Below are 16,173 nucleotides of genomic sequence, written 5' to 3'. Positions count from 1 at the left end.
ACATACATGGATACAACTAGAGCTAATTTGTTCCTATTTGTATTTCTGGAAGCAACTTGTTTAAGTTGTCTCCAGATATAGAAGCAACTGACATAAGTTGTCTCCAGTAATGGAAGCAACTTGGACAAGTTGTTCCCAAATCTGGAACCTGGGAACCTATGATATTCTCAGCTTAGAAGCAACTTGTACTAGTTGTCTCTAAATCTAGGATCAACTAGCATAAGTTGTTTCCAAAATCTGGGATCAACTAGTGTAAGTTATTTCTATTACTTGCTTGCGAAATGTTTGCAGGTTTCTAATTAGTTTTTTTTCATCTGCAATTTGTTAAAAAGGTGCAGAGAACTGGCGTATTTTGGATCGGATAATATATTCCATATTGAGAAAGGGGCCATCCAGAATCTCTTGAATAATACAAATATTCGACCAAAGTACTCAATGAGACGGGACATAAAGACAAAAATGGTGAATTGATCATTCCTGAGTTAAGATCCTCAAGGCACATTATCAGTCAGACTCAAAACACTGTTAACCATACATGTGTTTTTATATAAAGACATTGGAGAAGGGCGAATCAGAGCTGCGACCATCTTCTGCAAATGACCAAAAAAGAATTGGCAATTAAAATTAACAAGAAAAGGATCAAGATGAATGTGGAAAGGCTTCAGAAAGAAACAGATCTGAATGTGATTGGTTGAAAGCTAAATTGTAGCACCGATGTAAACCTGTGGAAAAGATCTATTCATGAAAGGATACACTCTTTTCAGTATTAGTTATGTTACTGTTGAATGAATATTGAGATGTAGACTTTAATTGTTAACATGAAAGAATGAATTATTTATATTTATTACTGAAATATGACTGCATATACAATTTGTTATATGATTACAGATACAGTCAGTGTTGTTATATGATTGCAGGTGTGCATATCTAGAAGGAAACGTATAAAAATATAAACAGAACCATGCAAGTTTTCTTTTAGAGGAAGCAACTTGGTTCAAGTTCTTCAAAGATGGAAGCAACTAGCATAAGTTGTCTTCAGTATTGGAAACAACTTGGTGAGTTGTTCCCAAAATCTGGAACACAAGCACTTGTAATATCTCATTCTCGAAGCAACTAGGAGAAGTTGTCTCCAGCAATAGAAGCAACTAGCAGAAGTTGTCTCCAGTGGCGGAAGCAACTTGGATAAGTTGTTCCCAGATTTGGAACCCAGAAACCTCGTATTATCTCATTTCAGAAGCAACATGTACAAGTTGTCTCCGAATCTGGGATAAACTTGCATAGGTTATTTCCAAAATCTGGGATCAACTAGCACATCCAGAACCAACTACAATAAACAAAGTTCTGGGATCAACTAGCACATCCAGAACCAATTAAAATAAGGCAAGCTACATAACAAATAAATGTATCGCTACATTCTAGATTCAATTTCAGCTACTGAACAACCAAGATAAAAAACTAAATCTGGAGGCAACTCGTTCAAGTAGTCTCCAACGAAAAAAATACAGGAACAAGTTGCTAAAAAAATGAAACCCACTTGCCCAAGTTGTCTCCAAATCTGGAGGCAACTAGCCAAAGTTGTCCTAAATCTGGAGGCAACTAGCACAAGTTGTCTCCAAATCTGAAGGAAATTTGTTCAAGTTGTTTCCAAATAGAAGGTAACTAGCGCAAGTTGTCTAGAAAAAGAAACAATAAACATACACAAATGATCAGTGAACCTGGCGTGAGTCGAACACACATCTTCTGACATGGAGTCAGTCATGCTACCATTACACCACAGATTCGTCGCAACTACTGTTAAGGTATATATAAAGCTAAATTCACATGCATGAATGGACCCAAAAACATATCCATAGGCCAAGGTTACAATTACTTTACAACTACACCAAAGGTTCCTCTAACATAGGAAAAATCTTTTTGTCAGTCTAAAGGTGTTTATAAAGGACAAGGTTCATGAACATGACACATCCAGCACATTCAGTAGGTACATACACTGACGATAACTAAAAATCTAATGTTTTCAGCAAAAAAAACTAAACCTTATTTGACATACATTCACAGTTAATGGTGTTTATAGAGGGTTTAAACCTCAACAGATATCATAGCTCACACTGAGAACTTACAGAATACTAGTCACGAAAATGAGGTTGATTTATTCTTTCGCAGTGATAATGAACCTTTCGAGGAGTACTCCAGGATCATAGATGAGGTGATTCATGAAAGCCTTTGTGATTTGTCCACTGATTTCTAAGTCAGTTATCCAGTGTGAAACCCTCTGAATATGTACCTTATCGCGATTACCAAAATAGTCAAAATAAATAGCTACAAAAGTTGACATTTCAAAAGACACTTTCGACTGGTATATGTGCCAAGTAACTCAAGTTGTCTCGAAAAGTGGGGACAACTTTCTCAATTTCTCTCGAAAAAAAAATAAATCAGGAACAAGCTTCTCAAAAAAATGGAGCCAACTAGATCAAGTTGCCTCCGAATATGGAATCAACTAGCTCAAGTTGCCTCCAAAAGTGAAGCAACTTTCTGAAGTTGTCCCCAAAATCTAGAGTCCAAGAACGAAATGGAGCAAATTAGATAAAGTTAAGCTATTAATCCCAAGCCATAATGAAACCATGTACATATGTTCTTGGCAAACTAGGTAAACTAATAAGCTGCTCATTAAAAAGTGATATACCATAGTAGATGTTTGTAAGAATTGGATATGCTTTTTCATATCAATCAAAATGTACATGAGGTGACTGCTCTCACAAAAAAATAAATAAATGAGTGTCACGTACTGCAACCACTGACAAATTTCCTACCAGTACCTATAGAAATCAAGAAATATATATGTATAAAAGAACAATAACATCCACCGGCCAGAGTAAAAGAGAGCATCATAAAGAGACATTAGTCCACTCAGCCCAATGGTTGCACCATTCATTTCCACCAGGTCTGTGTGAACTGGATGTCAAGGGAATCCTCCATACATATAGAGAGTCAAGAACGATAATTAGACTACAATTTTTTTTTTTTTCATTTCTAGGTTATAAGTTTCTAAGCTACCTGACCATGACATCAGCCAAATTAAATACTAAATCAACTTCAAGAACACAAATATTTGTGTAGATTAACATGAGTGTGTATATATGTCACCGTTAATTCTAAACAAATGTTATTCAATGGTTTCTTACCGTAATAAGATCGTCTTCCACCTTTTGCATAAGATCGTCTTCCACCTCCTATATACTTGAAGTCCCTCTGCAAGAAGCAAAGCACAAAAATGTCAACGCAGAAGCCACCCAAATATAGCTTGTAAAGCATTCGGTACAATCTACAAGAGACAAAGATATATAATTTCACAAAAAACATGTTTCATATAAACAGAATAATCAATTATCTCATAATTTAATACAGAATGATGGTTTTAAATGATCACACACACCATTGAAACCACAAACCACCACATAAAGCAACCATAACCACTGTCCGCCACAAACACCCACAACCACCACTGTCTAACACAAACACCCACAACCAGAATATCACACACCATTGCGACCGCCACAACACCGTAAAAACCCATTGACACAGAACAGAACCATAATTGAACAGAATAACCCATGATCGTACTTCAATTTAACAATGAATTGAACATTTACCTTCCACAACAAAACATAATCCATATAATTTTACTAAATGTAAATCGGCAACCACAACAAAGCATAATCCATATAATTTTACTAAATTGGCAAGTAAATCAGACAAATCACCTTCACAATTATCCCATAAAACATCATCACCTATGAGGAGCCTTCAATCAAAAACCATCGTATACATGCTTTAACTGCATAATTTCATAATAAAAATACATAAATTGAACAAAAAACAATCGATCAAATCGAAAATCATAGCAATTTATCAAATTAGGTAGTAAAATTACTTACATCTCATAAAACGACTTCGTTGTATTCTAATCCAGATTCGAACAACCAGAATAAGAGTTGGTACAGATCTGATAATTTTCTACAGATTTAGATCCAATACAGGATGCTTGGATATTGAACAAGATGTTGCAGTCTTGGTGATGGCCGTGATGGAGGTGGTGGTGATGGTGGCGGAATTCGGAAGGCTATACAGTGACGAGATGGAGATGGTGGTGGCAGGGATGGAGATGGTGGAGAGTTCCATTGGTTTTTCTCGACTGAGAAATAAAGAAGAAGCCGAAGCATAAGATACAAAGGTTACAAATGGGATTATGCAAATTACTTTTTCGTGGGTATTTGTAAAGACTCATAAGGATAATTGTGAAAGACCCGTAGATACCAGGGGTGTTTTTAACATTCCCACATCTTTATTTGGTATACCATGGGATTCCATGCAGTTACATACTCCCTCCGTTTCAAAATAATAGGTAAGTTTGTGTGCAAATAAACCTGCCTATTATTTTGAAACCATTCACATCTCCATTTTCTTTTAAATGCACGTCACACGCACACCAAACCCATTTGCACTTCTATCTTCTTTACCTTGCCACTGCAGTATCCTTTTAGCTCCATTTTCTTTTAAATGCATAACCCATTGAAACCAACATCAACACCACCATTCCTAACTCACTTCACTGATCCATTCATCAATCCATTTGTTCATAGTTCAATCATGACAGCAACCACTCGAGTACATTGTTCATAGTTCATACATTGTAATCTCTTTACATGTGACACTCGAGTACATTCTTTTGTCAAATGAGTGAATGTAGTACTTAAAAGAGAGCCTTTAAATTCGAACCCCAGCCAATTTGGACCACTCTCGTCCATTAAATGGTTGAAATATCATGGAACTATTATGCACAGTTGAAATATCATGCCGACTGAATCACAATCTCAGTAGTGTTGACTTCCATGACAGCTTTATCCATCCGTTAAAAATAGACAACTTTCAAGTTTCGACCCTCTTCAAAAAAAAAAGAAAAAAAAAAAGAGTTTTCATTTTTTATCAATACAATTAGGTATCACCGGGGCCTTACGGTCCCGACTCAACCTCCCGTGATAGTCTTCAGTTTACATACATTAAAATAGACTACATCTTAATCAACGTATCCAAATAATTTTTAAAAATAAGTAAACAATTTAGTTATTTAGACCCCCATTATGTTCGCATGTATTTCACAGAATACATGTTGATATGAGACATCATTCATAGAACTCAATTCGGATGATACCGTGAAGAAATGATTTCATATCGATATTGTTCTCCTTAGATATGCCGTTTCAACTCATTTTATTTTATATTGGAATTTATAAATTTTTTGCTAAGAAAATAAGGGAGCCGTCTGTAGTTTTTTGTTGTTGTTGTGTCGTACCATAGATTCTTTTTCTCCCTCCTACAGCCGAGACTCAACCTGTTCGACTATTTTTTGTTGTATGATTTAACGAATCAAGTTTAAAAAGAAGCATGAATTAAAACTAAACACTGAAAATGACCTTGTACCTGAGCTTAATACTTTTCTCCAAATTTTAGCGTAACTGAAGAACCTTTGCGGACATTGGTACTGGTACACTCTAAACACGCGTGTAAGGAACCAAATTTATACACAGATGGATTTGAATTTTGAATAGAAAGAAATAATTCAAAAAGATCCGTTTTACAAAAAGGAATACAAATTATAGCAACACGTGGATATTTACTCCTAAATGTTTGGTAGCCAAAATCATGGATATCTCCGTCATTTCCCAAATTCTTAGAATTCCTTCCTCTCTCATCTCTTCTTCTCCGTCCAAATTTTATTAAGAAACTTTTAGCCCTAAAAGTTCAAACCATCTGTATACATACACGGACAGAGAGCTCAATTTAATTTTTATTGAAATCCCAATAAGGAAATCGGTATTCTGTATTAATCCTAACTGTTGTTAGAACATATTAATTCAATTTTGCTTATTTTGAGTGGACTTGAATTTGGACACTCCAAATCGCTGTGCACCCTGACCATTTATGTCAATAATCATAAGAACAAGGATAGTTATGTCATTTGGAGTATACATTATCTAATCACCTTTCTCCATTTCTTCATTTTTCATGAAACTCAATTCCAATTTCTTACGAAGGGGTTATAATCCATAAAAATGGAAACCATGTCTATACACACAGTGAAGAGCTTGATTTATCATTACAAACTCAATTCTAATGCTTCAAAATGTTTCTATTACATCCTTTCCCTAAATTTTGAAACCCTAATATTTTCTTCAATCAGAAAATCAAAATCAAAATCATTTTCTTGATAAAACAGTGGATGGGAATGCTGTTGATAGTGATGATTTACCAATTACTACTACTTCAAATGATTAGCCTGTGGAGATTCAAAATGGTATGTTGATTTTACTGTTCTTTTTAAGATTGGGTTTGTTGTTTTATCAGTTAAATAGTAAAAATAATGGAAGCAAATCATGGGTATTGGTGGGTGGGTGGTGGTGGTGTTGGTGGAGGGTTTTTATCTGAAGATTGGTTTTTTTCACTCTATCAATTGAATTGTTAAACTTGGAATCAAATCATAGCTATGGGTAGTTATGGGTGGTATTAGGTGGTGGTGGGTGGTGATGTGTTAAATAAGATGGTGGTGGTGGGTGGTGATGTGTTAAATAAGATGGTGGTGGTGGGTGCTGGTGGTGGATGTTTAGTTTTTCAATTGTAAAAATCTATGGGTTTGTTGTAATTGATATTAAATTTTCATATCTAGACCAACATTAGGTACAGAAATCTCCGGGGTTCTTTTCTCTGTTGCTTTTGTGTTTTTATTGTTCAGTTGAATGATTGATAAATTTATGGATACATAGCAATTGTTTGTGAGCAGTTCGATTGATCGTTGCACTCAATTGTTGTTCAATAATAATGCACAAACTAAACCCTTATATAATTGTTACTCAGTGATATTCAAAATTTTGAATGGATTTATATTATATAAGTTGAGAAAATTCTATCTGTCCCATTTTCAATGCTTAATTAAGTACCACAGAGATATTCTGTAAGACATGTAAATAAAAAAAATTGTGCTGGAGCATATGGTATAGGTAGTTGATCATGCAGTCAAATTTTCTTCTTAACCCTTCACATCATTTTGGGATTTTTGTTGAGTCTAGCGACACGCTTTATATTTATTGAATTAGAGAGCTAAAGAGGGTTGTTCATATGGTTACTTTACTGGTCCGCTTCAGTTCATGCCCTTGATAGGTTTAACTTTGTTAGAATTTCTTTATCCTACGATAATATATTGGTTCGATGAGTTCACGAAATTGATATCTTAATGTATGTGTGTGTGCAGGATTTGGGAGTGGGTTCTTAAACATGTGATAGAGATGCAGGTCCATACAACTGTGAAAAATCTGCTCAAGTCAGACTTAGTAGGTGTTCGGTTTTGCTGTTCGAGTTCATCAGTGATAATTTCTTACTCAATCTCTATTTCTATTATTGCCTATATTATGATGCATGCTAGCTCCAAATCATTGCCATGGTCATTATTTGGACTGATGGTAAGACTTTTGAAATTGAATGATGCATCGTTCAATATGAATTTGAATATGCACGTTAACGAAGATAATTAAAGGAGATGACAATTAGTTAACCAAGAGGGGCTTTATAATCCAAGAGATAATTTATAAGACCGAGAATAGATTAATGGTTTATAAGATCATCGAGGAACAATAGAGGATACTGGAAATGATATAGCTTTGAAAATGCAAGTTTGTCTGTGAGTGAACTGTAAACATAAATCACATAAACATGAAAAATGTATTCTTTTAATCCCACCACACCCATGTGAACATCAATTGCTTCTACATGTGTGACTAATATTCTTTCTTGTAAAACCATAAGATTTATTTTGTTATTGTTCCTCAAGGGAAAGAATATAAGATTTCGTTATCAGGCACAAAGAAGAAAAGGGATTTACTCATGATGTAAGAACCTTCGATGCAATTGAATGTATAACTGTGTACCTGTATGATTAATCCACTATTCTTCTTTTTCTTGGAGCTGATTGGAGACGCTATCTTTGTTTCATTGCTGATTCACTATCTTTTTAAAACTGTACTGTTGACAGTCTATTACTTTGTGGGTTAGAACCTCAACTACTGTATCGCTTCACACCCTGCCAGAATTTGCTTTTATCATCACAACCTTTGAAATTGGAAATAAAATACCCTTTAGTTCATATTTATTTGCGGTTTACTTATTTATTTTTTAAAACAATGTAATGTTCTTCTTTGGTTGATTCATGTAAAGACCTGCGAAAGCTTCTCTTTAGCAATCTAATTCTCTAAAAATGATTGAAACACTTGATCAAATAACACACTACTCCCTGTAGACTTCTTAAAAGCACTACACAAAAGTATTAACAGTCACTTCGCAATAGGAGTTATTAATTCACTTTGGAAAGGTCGTAAATTCTGTTGTGGTTTAAGATAACTTTTTAATTCACTTCGTGTTTTGTGGTCTAAGTTAACTATTTAATTAGTATTTTGACCGTTTGCATAAATCACATTTACTGGCTTAATGACACACGGTGCTGTAATTTTTAGCAGTGCTTTACTTTTTTGTGGAGTTTTGACGACTGCCTCTAACTTGCTGACATTCTTGGCAACGATGCAGGAAAACCAAGCTGGTAGGACATATGATACTAAATCAAAAGTAATGATTTCTACACTGAGTATAGCAGTGCATTGGATATGTTTGGGTATGACTGCTATCTAAATTGTGAATTATGGAAATCCGTGTCTATGTGATGGTCTTATTTAATACAGATCTCATACATTAAAGCTAAATAGAGAATCATATTAATACCCATATTCAAAATACATAAATAATCTTACTGTATTTCCTAATATGAATTTCATCTGCTTAATTTTAGCCTTAAGATAAGAGGCTTCGTAAAAAGGCAATGAAATATGTGTCCCATGTTAGATTCATGGGTTGGATTTTGGTTGTAAGATTTTGGTATCATAAAAAATGGATAGGGTGCTGAAACATCAGATTATATTTTATCATAATGGCTATTAAATGTAGGAATTTGTATTATATTTTAAATCAGCTTAAGTACAAATAGTTGTCGGCGTGCATAAAAAGTGAAAAAAAAGAATGATCCATCCCGAAATCAGGTCAAAGTTCATATGTGAATTCAATATAGCTCTACAATAAAACCTCGGGGTAGACAATGTTTGTAGTTGAAAGGTCCTTGGTTTCATTAGGTAGTAGAACGGTTATTCTTTTTGCGGCAGTGCATCTAGACAATGCTACGTAAAGTTGATCGTGGCTAAACACATGAGTGCTTAGATCGATTCCAACGTATTTTACTGACTGCCCCTGTGACTTGTTGATCGTCATAGCATAAGCTGGACGGACAGGAAACTGACGTCTCGTCAGGTTAATATTCATCTCTGACGCAGTCGGTTTGAAATTTATCCTCGGGATAAATACAATTTCTCCAGTCTTTTTGCCAGTTAAAATCTTGGCTTCAATTACATGTTGTCCACATCTAGTGACCAACATTCTTGTGCCGTTGCAAAGGCCTTCTGTTGGTGCAATATTTCTCAACATCATGATGGGGCATCCAACCTTTATATCTAACTTGAACTGAGGCATTCCAGGTGGATTTAAATTCTGCAGGTATTCGCTGGAAAGGTGTGGAATATTGCCAGCATCATCTGCATTTAACTTGTCTGCAGCAAGGTACGTGTACATATCACCGTCTAATCTTTTCATTGCTTCTGCATTAATCTTCATCATTACGGGCTGACAGCAAAATCCGCTCGGTAAAACGTTCTGTAGATACCCTTTCTTTTGTTCCAAGCCAGGGGTAAAGACTGGTTATAAGTCCAGCCATGTTCTCGCATCTATTTATTGTGTTTGGAAGATCAACAGTTGTTTTGAGATTATCACCAACCTGTCATTTATATCCAACAGATACAGGTACAAATCAGAGCCATGATCAAAGATAAAAAGAACCAAAGGATGTGAAAAACAAAGTGGTATTCATACCTCTACCAAGAACTTTGCAAATGATACACTGTCTGGTTCAAGTGCATCCAACCTCATATTTTGGTGCAGCGAAAATACAGTGACGTCATCCCAAAGAAGCGATCTCCTCAGACATGCTCCAACTACTGCTTCGCGACATCCACCGGCTATAACAGGCAACGTCTGCCTAAAGTCTCCTCCTAAAACAACGGTAATTCCACCGAATGGTTTTTCCTTATTACCAATATCTCGTAGCGTACGATCAACTGCTTCAACACAGAATATGTGTTGCATGGGTACTTCATCCCATATAATCAGTTTTACTTGTTTCAGCATTTTAGACTGTGGATCTTGTTTGTCAACTCCACAAACGCTGTTCTCAGCTATTTCAAAGGGAATCCTGAACGTAGAGTGCGCTGTACGACCTCCTACCAGCAGAAGTGAAGCAATGCCAGACGAAGCAACAGTCAAAACTATGTGTCCATCCCTGCGGCAGCTAGATGCCAATGTGTTATACAGAAATGTTTTACCGCTTCCCGCACTGCCATTTAGAAAAAACAGTTTACCCTCACCATCTCTCACAGAATTAAACATGGCATTGTATGCTGATGTCTGGGCAGAATTCAGCTTCCGGATGCTCTCTTCGACCTCAGCATCACTCACTGCAAGTTGTAGGCACCTATGCTCCAACATAAACTTGTCACCAACAGCATCACTCCATGGTAGTTTTGATCTTGGCATATCCTCGAAATCTTCAAGCGACTGCCCAGATTCACGCAACTGTTCATCCAACAGGTATAACCCATAATCAAATATTTGCTCATCTGTTGGCTTTTTGATATTATACTTCATGCGTAGTTTAAAATGAAAATCATCACATATGTGTTCCCTAAACTTTGACCATAGAACGTCTGGTTGATTTGGATTACAGTCACAAAGAATTATCTTGAAAAGTTTTCTCAACTGAACCCCAGTTTTCATCACTGCTGCCTCTTGTAAACACTTAGACCATTCATTGTCATCTCCTAAAATTCCAAGTGCGATGCATGCTCCTTTAAATGTACGATGCAGTTTCCTGGAATCACCATCCTCAACTGTTTTCAGCGTGTCAAATGAATCTGCACCGGCTACAACTGTTAGTAATAACCGCAGGTAATACAATTCACCAGCATTAGGACTGATGAAGTACATCCTAGCAATTGCAAAACCCTGTTTTCTTTCTTTCCATTCTTTTTTGTTCCATACAAAATCTTGTGGGAACTCTTGATAAGTGTATGATTTGGCAGTGGGATGCTTGCTATAATACTCAAAGAACCCCATCAATGTCGACTTATAGTTTTCTGCAGCAATAGTGACCCTGTCCATTGACTTAGTTGAATCATACACAAATCTCTGCTGGTTGGGAAGATGAATAGCCAAGCGAACCACATTAGGTTCTTCCTGATGCATCGAGTACCCATATAAACGCCACGCAGCCTCAGGTGCCCCAATATATCTTGCATCAATGTATTGTTGTACCTCATCACACTCACCGACAATTAGTGTTGCACGATCATGTCCTTTATAGATATATTTGTGTATGTATTTAACAGCCCGTACACCCCCACATATCTCAACATTAATGTGGCAGTTGAACATTCTGGACAGGTAAGGATTGTACGGAACAACATTTGTGTTGTTTGCTTTGAACCCAGTTCGGACAAATATCTCCTTCCCATTGTCACGGCGGCGATATACTGGATATCCACCTTCGTCCATACTTGTACTCTCGGTATGTTTTTTCGGATAACCTCTGCTGCATTTTCCATTTTTCATGCACATGGAGTCCACACCACATGGTCCATGTACCACGCATTTCCTGACAGTGTCAAACAAAGCTGGATCTGTTTCTTCGTCTGGAAATTCAGCACTCACAAATTTATCTACCTGTTCAACTGTCTTTATTTTTTCAGGACCATCCAGGAATATAAGAGCATGCATATGAGGTAAACCACGTTTTTGAAATTCTATTGTGAACACATGAGCAACAACCTTTCCGAACACATTCCCTTTTTTTATTTCTTTCATCAACTCGGCTCTCTTTAACTCGAATACACGTGCTATGAGATCTGGACGATCCGACGCATATTGATGCGATTCAAGCGCATCTTGAATTTCTGGCCAACGCGGATTCACAGTCATTGTTAGGAAGATATCTGGATGATGATTAAACCGTGTAATGGCCATTGAATCTTGATAAATTTCATACATATGCCTAGGACCACCGATAAAACTCGATGGTAAGACATATGGTTTTCCCTTGTCCTCGGGACTCAGTCCATATTCCGCTGAGTCCTTTATATGCTTGTACGAATCTGCTCGCAGCTTATCCTGATTTATCTTAAGATAATACAGATTGTTTTGTTCTGTTGATCCCCGAGCATCCACCAGGTACTATTGAAATAACTTTTTTGCTCTTAGTATGATAGAATACTCGCTTGGGCGCTTAAAAAGACGATAGCTGTGAAATTGTTTTAGAGTTAACTGTTTAGTAGTATGTTCTCCTGTTCCAGGGTCCAGCTGCTTCATATCAGGATGCCAACTCATCTCGCCATATGGAAACAATAAAACGTAATGCAGGGGCAAGTATGCAGGATGACACCCCGAAATACGTTTGCATCCATGTTTCCCCTTGCGATGAAGTATTATATCTCTGAAGTTGGGTTTCTCAGAACCATCTCCAGGTAATATCACAGAGATTTCATCGGCCGTTGGTAACTTATATTGCCTTTCATCTGTAGTTTCATTGTAGTGCATGATGACTTTGACGTTTTGGTCTGCGGGGTTAGCATTGCTCAAAAGATCTTGTGCCTGGTAATATTTACCGCAAAACACATTATATTTTGAGACAATTTTCTGAACCTTTTCAAGAATGTTTTTATCCAGCTGGGAATTCCGTTTTGCACGAACAGCCAAGGCTTGATTTGGATCGTAGAAATAAAGCTGGTGATAGATTGCCTTACCCTCGTCTGGTATTAAAGTTCCAGTATTGTGTCGAAGTTCCCCATGAATTGCAAAGCCTTTTGGGCCCTTCCCCTTCACAACCCTCTTATCCAGTTTGCAACCAAGACTGGTATAAGCATTCACAGCATTATACTCTCGCATGTGGTCTCTGTAAAATTTCGACTCGGCATCGTCTCCTTCGAGTAAATCCATCAGTTCTTGTGGAGGCTCGAGCAATGAAGGGAGTCTTACTTTTCCTTCGCGGAAACATCTTGAAAAGATTGGATCTTTCTTGGGTGATTTGCTTGTCCTCTCATCTATCCAATGCAATGCTCCACATGAAGAACATTCAATATCCATTTTACCAAGGTAATGACGAACAGGTAGGCGCAAATCATCTTTTTGGTTTCAATTCTCTCTGTACCAACACATTCCTCATCATCCGAAAGATCGCAGAATTCATCAGAACCATCTGATGTAAAATCTTCATTAGCAACTGACCTATACACGCCAACAAAAGTAATTAATAATGAAGCATATGTTAGAACTATGAAGAACTTGTGGTTACTACTCTTTGTCATTATACACCTAATTATGACCTTGTCTCTTAGACCTATAAAGAACTTACGAAGGTATCTTGTTCATGCAGTTAGACTTTAGGTAATGCAACATGACTTTAGTTCCCTTATGAAATCACGGGATGCGAAGCTTGCAGATGCTACTGGGATGTTTTTTTCGGTCAATTGACTGAGGTCGATTGCATCACAATCAGTTAATAACGGTAACTCTTCCTCCAAGACTAAACACAGTTGTTTTCTATTTTATTTTAGCAATACTGACATAACTTTAGGCATCCACATGAGTTCAAATTTCACAGATGTAATTGGATTGTTTATTTCTTAAATTAGCAGTGAACATAGTTAAACATAATTATGTAAAAGTGATATTACGTTTCAATATAAGTTGAATCCAGATGTTGATCAGTTGATTCCGTAGGTTCAATGGACGCGTCTACCATTATATCATCGTTGTTGCCCGGAATGCTTGAATTCCTCTGTACATAGATATACAATCAATTAGTTATGCCTAGGTAGTATGTTTAGACATGCTTAAATTCCTCTGTAAATTGAAGAATACTAACCGTGTCAGGCATTTGGATTGTATAGCATGTGCGCATTCGTTTGGTATGGCTAGTCTATAACACATGCAGTTAGATTTGTCAGCAACATATAATACCCAGTAATAGCAACCACATGATTTTTAAATAATAACATATGTTGTATACCTCTTTGATTGGTGCATCTCTCTTACGCTGAGTTTTCTTCTGAAGACCAACTTGCTGGGCAACCTGTTGATCAAGTAAAAAAATTCCAATCAGCAACAGTCAGATTTATGTCTCACATAAAACATCCTTTTTCCTTTTTTCGGTCCTTCACCTCTCGGTCACTGGACGTAGAACACATAAGAAAATCATCTTCGTTTTTCGAAATCCAAACCTAATTTTCCCCTTTTGTCTCGGTGTTAATTTGATACTAAAAATCCCATAATTTTTCTTCGAGCATAGCTGTGGTTTTGATTTCATCTTTTCATTTAGGGTTTTATTTTAATGGATGGCCAATTTAATTTTGATTTTTCTTTTCCTGTTGCCCAATTTAAATTCTTATTGTACTACAGGGTCTTCAAGGAAGAGAAGCAGATTGGGGTTGGTGGTTGATGTCACCAGGCAGTTCCACTCTCTACTGAATAAGGTATGAATCCCTCCAGGGACATGGTTCAATCTAAGCTCCATTAATCTGCCTTTTTTCTCCCTCTCTATGGAACTGCTAGCCGTACCATAACAACTCTGAATTCGATTGCCCAAAGTCCAGTTTGATAATTATAACCAATCTTGATAAATATTCCCCAATTTGTAATGCTTCTATTCCAATCTCTGTTAAGCTAAGGATGTTTTTGCTTCGTCTCATGTGTAAAGTTTGTGTGTTTCAGTTACAAATAAATTGGTATGTGGATGGTCGGTTTTTAATCTATGCGATTTTCGTATGTGAAAGTTTCATGCAGTAGACAATTTTAATACAACTGTTCGACTAATCCAATTTGGTATGCCAGACATATATAGGTTACACCCAGTAATAGCAACAACATAATTTTTAAATAATAACATATGTTGTATACCTCTTTGATTGGTGCATCCCTCTTACGCCGAGTTTTCTTCTGAAGACCAACTTGCTGGGCAACCTGTTGATCCTACAAAAAAATTCCAATCAGCAACAGTCAGGCACACGAAAATTCTGTAATTAGTTTGCATGATATCTACTTATAATTATGTATTAATCTATGTATCCTGGCAAGAATACTACATATATATGAACACAATATACTGAACTTCCCAAGTTTTTACATTGATTTGTAGGGAAGAGACGTGCATAGCTAGATTATCAACTTCTAAGAAGGCTGCATCTGACTGTTGCTCGCGATATCCGTCACTTTCAATGTACTGTTGCTGTCCCAGCGTTTTAGCTGAGCAAGGACCTTCTACTACAAATCTTAAGATCACCATGCGCCTGTGGCACTCCAGCTAGATTATGGGAAGTAGATACCTGGGTAAACAAATAATTATAAAAACTCTGAGTAAGATCAGACAAACAATAGTAAATCTATACAATAAACATAAAATTACTTTAGTTTGAAGAGAAGAATCATGTAAATTTTGCTGATTTCGTTCCGAACTGAGTTGTTTTTCCCTTTTTTTCCCCAACGTTTCAGTTGTCCCGTGGATCTTTTACTGCTAACGTTAAGATAAGCATCTTTTGGTGGCATATTTGCTGCAGAAATTGTGTCAATGTATTGGAGACAATTTGATGGAACGGAATCAAGGCTACTCTTTGATTGGGACTATTAATACACAAATTGATTAGTGTTTAATAGTGTTGCTCTGGTTCTGTAAAAGGCAGTTCTATAATAGGCATACTCCTTGGAGCCTTGGAGTTTCGTCTAAGATGGGACTTCCAAATCATTCCTGGCCGTCCTTGCAAAAACCCAATCCGGAGCTTCATGACCGTCAGATCGGGGTCCCCGATAGATCCTATCCGTCTAATGACTCTCGAATCTAAGAGTCAAAGTACACCTTTTTTTTATAACAATGATATCAACCAAAAAAAGAAAAAGAAAAAAAGTTTCGACCCTCTGCTAAATGACCTA

At 36.6% G+C, this 16,173-nt stretch overlaps 2 long non-coding RNA genes across 18 annotated transcripts; one reads left to right on the top strand and one right to left on the bottom strand.

The window, feature by feature from the left end:
- Positions 1–353: 353 nt before the first annotated feature.
- Positions 354–4,259, bottom strand: LOC113282454. 3 transcript variants are annotated; one of them, XR_003326958.1, is made up of 5 exons: positions 3,936–4,258; positions 3,762–3,835; positions 3,183–3,249; positions 2,121–2,284; positions 354–590 (listed from the first exon to the last, which is right to left on the bottom strand). It is a non-coding gene; the product is annotated as an uncharacterized LOC113282454 (long non-coding RNA). The 3 variants fall into 3 exon arrangements; XR_003326959.1 differs by lacking the exon at positions 354–590 and adding an exon at positions 633–1,324 and having other exon boundaries at positions 3,936–4,259; XR_003326960.1 differs by lacking the exon at positions 2,121–2,284 and having other exon boundaries at positions 3,936–4,256.
- Positions 4,260–5,748: 1,489 nt separating this feature from the next.
- LOC113282453 lies at positions 5,749–15,897 on the top strand. Of its 15 annotated transcripts, XR_003326945.1 has the most exons (13): positions 5,749–6,352; positions 7,304–7,382; positions 8,629–8,713; positions 9,643–9,705; positions 9,940–10,204; positions 10,327–10,788; positions 11,065–11,145; positions 11,280–11,474; positions 11,641–11,764; positions 11,946–13,344; positions 13,625–13,756; positions 14,650–14,723; positions 15,386–15,897. It is a non-coding gene; the product is annotated as an uncharacterized LOC113282453 (long non-coding RNA). The 15 variants fall into 15 exon arrangements; XR_003326946.1 differs by lacking the exon at positions 11,280–11,474 and having other exon boundaries at positions 5,750–6,352; XR_003326947.1 differs by lacking the exon at positions 11,280–11,474 and having other exon boundaries at positions 5,750–6,352; positions 11,624–11,764.
- The last annotated feature ends 276 nt before the right edge of the window (positions 15,898–16,173 follow it).

Source organism: Papaver somniferum, chromosome 5, assembly GCF_003573695.1.
Source record: "Papaver somniferum cultivar HN1 chromosome 5, ASM357369v1, whole genome shotgun sequence".
NCBI lineage: Eukaryota > Viridiplantae > Streptophyta > Magnoliopsida > Ranunculales > Papaveraceae > Papaver > Papaver somniferum.
The sequence above is the reverse complement of the archived record's forward strand: the minus strand, read 5'-3'. Positions and strand labels throughout refer to the sequence as shown.